The sequence below is a fragment of the Corvus brachyrhynchos genome, unplaced genomic scaffold (genome assembly GCF_000691975.1).
Source record: "Corvus brachyrhynchos isolate BGI_N302 unplaced genomic scaffold, ASM69197v1 scaffold352, whole genome shotgun sequence".
Taxonomy (NCBI): domain Eukaryota; kingdom Metazoa; phylum Chordata; class Aves; order Passeriformes; family Corvidae; genus Corvus; species Corvus brachyrhynchos.
In genome coordinates this window covers 25,259-31,258 of record NW_008236631.1, presented here as the reverse complement: position 1 = coordinate 31,258, position 6,000 = coordinate 25,259, and positions in this window count along the sequence as shown.

Below are 6,000 nucleotides of genomic sequence, written 5' to 3'. Positions count from 1 at the left end.
CTGTACCTCTGTCCATCCTTCTCTGTTCTGCCCCGGGTGTGCGCACAAAGCGCAGCACAGTAAAAGGTAACAGCAGTGTTTCTTAGGGTGGCCTAACTGGGAAGCAAAGCTCTCCCCCGTGTATGTTTGAGCGAGGAGGTGTGTACGACGGACAAGTAAGGCAGCAGTATCTATGCTGGGAACACCCTTCTCCCGGGAACACCGAGGCTCATCCCGCGGGCGCGGCGGGAGCGCTCGGGGGCCGCAGCGCCTCAGGCGGGCGAGCAGCTCCCCCTCGTGTCCGCGCTATCTACGCTGGGAACACCCTTCTCCCGGGAACCCCGAGGCTCATCCCGCGGGCGCGGCGGGAGCGCTCGGGGGCCGCAGCGCCTCAGGCGGGCGAGCAGCTCCCCCTCGTGTCCGCGCTATCTACGCTGGGAACACCCTTCTCCCGGGAACCCCGAGGCTCATCCCGCGGGCGCGGCGGGAGCGCTCGGGGGCCGCAGCGCCTCAGGCGGGCGAGCAGCTCCCCCTCGTGTCCGCGTCTGGTATCGCAGCCCAGGCGCAGCGCCCGAGGCTCGCGCCCAGCTGTGGTAGACAGTCCAACACCAGAGCCAAAATCTGCCTGTCTGGCCCTGGTCATGCACACCGAGTCCATTCCACCCGACCTAAGTACTTACCTACGAGAAGGTTTTGCTCTCACCTGGAACCTACTTCTGATATGGCCTGCTCAATGCAGTTCATGTTTCTGCAATAACTTAGGCATAATATTTCATACCTGAAACTGCTTCCATTCCTGCACCTGTTAGAACCTGTGCTCTCTGTACAGACCAGGGCGAGCACAACTTCCAGGTAACAATCCTAAAGACGCTCTGCAGCTTTTTAGCTGATCGACCATCCTCTTGTTGGAGACTGGCTCTGTCACTCAGCAGCCTGTGGTTTCGTGTGTGCGTTGTAAAAGCTAGGACAACACCGTCCCAGAGGCTGAATCTGCATTACCAATGCATTCAGATTCTTCTCTTGTAAGGACATGTGTACTGGCTAGAATCAAAGTATTGCCCATGGGGCTGAGAATGACAGTTCCAGACAGATCAAATTCCAAATTGGAAGACACACCCTCCAAACAACTGCACCGAGAAGAATCCTTCCAGAATTTCAGCATCTCCTAAACAGCTATTGACTCGTTTATATTGCCTACACAAGCACAGGCAGAGCTCATAGTCCAAATAAGACAGTGGTTTGATATCCCACCATGTTCCATGGACCTCTCTTCTCATCTGGGCTTGTTTTTCCAAAGCACTTCTATGCCAGAAAGACATTCAGATGTCCTCAACAATCAAATCAAAGTTTAGCCCCCTTAATTCCCATAAACCTAGCATAGTTTGGTAAATATGTGAGCCGAGCATGAAAGAGGGTTTGCCCCTTCAAAGTTAGAGACTCGATTGTTTCCTCCAGCACTACTGAAATGCCGCCGCCTCTGCCATTGAGGAGACATATAAATGCCACCCTGAGCTCTAGGACCCTAAGAGTTTGGGCCTTGGATACCTGAATGAGAAGAAAAATGTGATCCATACAATCAGACACTTGGGACAAGGATATGAATGTGATGTAGTAAGTGTATAAATGAATCTATTCTCGGTAAAATGTGCTCAACAGCACAATGCTCCAAGGGGTTATTTGATAATGTAAGGGAAAAGCAGCAGTCCGGGGCAACACAGAGCAGGCAGCTGCAGTGTCTGTGGGATGATTTCCAGTGAGAATACTGAGCTGAGTTGAGGAATGTCTGTGTCAGAGGGTGAACTTTCTTAGAGAGGAGTCACAATGGTCCTCTCAACACACCCAGCTCAGGGCAGAACCTCAGTGAGTCAGCCTGATCTGTTCTGCTTTGCACTTTCTCCTTCCCAGTGCCCTCTGGGCTCATGCTTTCAAGAGCAAATTAATAAATAAGTGCCATGGATACTTCTAGATGATTGCTCTACTGTCTTTATAGATCTCTAATGCACAGATATTACATAGTTCTCTCTGTGAATGATTTTTCCAACGCTTCAGGGCTGTTACTTGCCAATATTCACTACAGAAACATTTTTAGGTCTCAGATGTGGCTGGTTTCACAGCTTCCCGGCAGTCTGATGGATCAGTGGAGGGATTTGTGCTCAGCAGCACACAATGCAGAGCTGTGTGCCCTGCAGAGCCAGGGCACACAATGTGAAGAATGCCTGCACTGGGCCGGGGTTGTGATGCAGGAGCGTGGGCTGCTCAGGCACACTGCCACTGCCAGCATTCCCCAGTGCCCACCAGCCTCTGATTCCCTGCTCCACGGTCAGAGCTAAAACAAGAGAGAGCTGTTTATCACTCTTTTATTGCACTAATTGTTACAAATGTAAGGACCACTGAAACTTATTTCAGTGTGTTTTGCTGCAGGGACAAACTGTCCTCTTGTCTGTAGAGAAGAAGATTTGATGCGTAACACTTTTCAAATTGAAACCTCACATAACCTAAATGGAAGTATCAGAAAAAATGACAGGTTATTTTGCAAGGCTGTCCCAACTGTAGCAGGTGAGTCTGCCTTCCCAGGAATGATGGTAACAATTTCAGTTCAGGATTAAGATTTGAATCTTCCCCAGAACTCTAGGAAGTGACTGTTCAATTGAGGGGAGTTCTGGACAGACACTTTTTAAAGAAATAGAAAATAGGAGACAGTTCACATGATGACTCAACTGCCTTAAGAAAGAATTAAAGAAAAGTCATTGTAAATGGGAAAAGGGAGTCAGGGGCTACAGTCACATGGCCTCAACTGGTCATTTCAGAGGAGTAACTGAGCATAAAAGGATCCTGTAAGGCATTGGTGCATTGGCATCTGTTTGTTGTGTGGGGATTGGGAGGGTCTTGATAGTGGCTGTCAAATGGGACACCAAGGATTTTGTATCTTGAAGACAGAATAATCCAGATATATAGCATGACTTATAGAAAAAAATTTGGGGAAATGATGTTTTATGGACTTAAGAAAAGTCTACATCTGAAAACCTTGAGTGTGGCTGAGCCACAGTTTCTAAGTGCTGTGCAAGGTGGCGGGGTGTGATGAGGCGGTGATTTTACTCCTGGCTGAGCTCTAATGGGAGTGACAAGCTGTATTACTGTAGCTCTTTGGGACAAGGCAGTTCCCTCTGGTCCTGCCCTCTACGATATTTTGTAGCTGCAGGCAGTAAAAGTCCTTGTGTGCCTCTATGAAGTCCTGTAATATTAAATGGGTGACTTCATGGGTGTGGATAAGCAATGACAGCCACGAGGCATGACTAAAGGTGTTTCAGATGCTTAGGTCAGGCCTGCCCATCCAGCACTGGCCCATGAGGACAGCAACAGTGAGACCTGCAAGCTGCTTTCCATGCAGGCAAAAGGTCGGTACTTGGTAAGTTCCAGTTCTTGATGTGATATTTAAAACCATAGCCTTCAGTAACTGTGTTCCTGCCAACTTCAGCTCCGCTTCTTTTCTGTTCCTTAGAAACTCGTGGCCGTCAAACCGACCAAATGGTGTGTGTGAGGGATTATGGCCCATGACAGTGCATGAGCCTTTGTGTGCACTGCGAATTTCATTATCTGAGCTAGTCATCTCTTACCCAGTTTCTGGGTTTCTGTGCTTATCAGTTGTGGCTCCAGAACATGTCCTGGCACACAAGTATTGCTGTTGGCACCTGGGTGTGATGACAGAAAATAATCTTGCTAAGGAGTGGGAGGCCCTTTGCAGGCTAAATGCAGGTTTTAATTTCTTCATTTGTTGCTATGATCATGCCACCCCTCTGGTAGCATTTGTAATCAGAAGGAAAGAGTTGATCACTTGTGTTTTAAGTTAAATCCAGGTCTTGTCAGATGAGGCTCTCCTTTCTCATTAGAGTAGCTGGCTCAGAAAATCACAGAGAAATTTTCTGTGTTTGATGTTAATGAGCTGTCTAGAAACAGGTGTTTGCAAACAGGATTAGGGATTTTCCTTTTTGCTATAAAACAATGGAATATTTTGTGTTTATCAAAGTCCTTCCACTGAAGTGCAGCATGTGTGTGTGATGCTGCCATGGCAGCCTGCTTATTGCGATTGTCTACTACAAAAATAGAACAGGAGTCTCTGTTTTTCCCGTTAGAGGTTCTCTCCTATCTTTAACAGTATGTTTGTTAATGATTTGAGGCTAGCTCGACTCCAACTTCCAATTACTTATTAACCTAAAATTACTTAGTTATTAATCATGCAAGGAGCAGAAGTGTAATACAGTCTGTAAAGACTCCAGGATCATCACATTCCCTGCCTGTTCTAAAGGAATTATCATTGCCTTTTCACTCAAGAGGTGAAATAGTATTACCAAGCTGTGACTTGTCCATAGATTTCCAGGGCATGCAAACTATGTTGATTATGAAAGATGAAAAAATAATTTTCTCAGTGCATTGATTATTTAAGTTCTATGAAAGGCATCAAAGCCTTCTGTTTCTTGGAGTTGACAGTAAAGTAGTTCCTGCTCAGTGGCCCTGAAGACCTATTTCCCCTCCCCATACCTGTTCCCAGCCTGCACTGACCAGTCCTTTCCAAGTACTCACCAGTTAATTGTGTGTGACTCAGATGAGATCAAAACTTGTCCATTGGTAGGAACAGTTCAAAGGTGAGAGAGAAAACTAGAAACAAACCAGAGCCACGTTGACCAGGCCAAGGTAAGGACCAACACACCTGGTTTTACTGGAAATGGGAATTATGGTTTTTTATTACAATTAGAGATTTCACTGCTTTATTGTATTAATTTCTTACTGAGATATCTTTGCATGAATCTAAGTGCTTTAAGCATTGGGTTCTCAAAACTTGGTTGTAAACTTAAAAAAAAAAAAAGCCATCCCTAGAAACTTGAGGTTTTGGTTTTGTTTGCTTTTTAAGTTGAAAAGTTTGGGGTCAGGATGAAGCCTGATTTATCCTTGGGGGGATAGGGAGGGGCCAATGTCACATTTCCCCATTGTAAGCCAATAGTGTGGTCTTCAGTCATAAAAATACTTGGGTACGTCATGGTGCCCAACAACCTCACTGTGTGAGTGTCCAGCAGGGTGGCAGACTTGTCAAAAAGAGATATTTGACATTATCTTTGGTTAGAGACTTGAAGGGGTCAGGCTGCTATTGCTCTCTGCTCCAGCTCTCTGATCCCAGAGCATCAGGCAGCGTGCTCAAATATCTGAAGCTGGGACAGGAAAAACCAAACCTCTGGTTTTACAGCAAGTGGGAAGCTGTGTGGATTTGTGCTAAACTGTCACACTTGAGATGGAGCAACTCCAGAGACTGAGCTTGGCATGAAGCTCCAAGCCCCAGCACGGAGCTTCTATGCTATTGTGAACTGAGTAAAAAAACCTTGCATGTTGCTCCCCCCCTGTTTTGAGCGATTCTCAATGTTGTAAAGGCCAATTAAATCCTTGCGTCAATATTTTCAAGGTGCAAAGGCAGGAAATGCAACACAAACTCTAATCCCAAATACCAGGCTTACTGTGGCATGTGTTTGGCAGTGTGTCCATCTCTGGAGAGAAGTATATCCTCTGGTATATTCTCCTATACCAGAGGATAGGATGTGATCAGGAATCAAATATTTGAGTATTTGGGTCTGTTCTGCCTCTCCCTAACATCAAATTATATAAAGCAAAAGTAATTTGATATAAATCAGTGCAATAAGATGGGTATGAAGGCAAATTCAGGTTTGGCATTTTTCATGCTCTTCTCTCTGGCCCAATAAGTTCATGCTTTGGGGTTGATCTGGTGAATTAATTATTAGCTGGAAACAGATGGGCAAACAGTAGGAACTGGGAAGGTGTGTCTTGGTTCAATTCTTTTTTCTAGCTTAAGCATCTGCTTATGCAATTTACTGCTACTGCTGAGCAATTAAAGTAAGAGGCAATGCTTTCCCTCTTACAGACACAACTTTTGCCCAGTAATATTCATAAGCGTATTATACAGTTCAGCAAAAATAACTGTGTGGGGTTAAGTGATCAAGCAGTGCTGTCACAATTTGT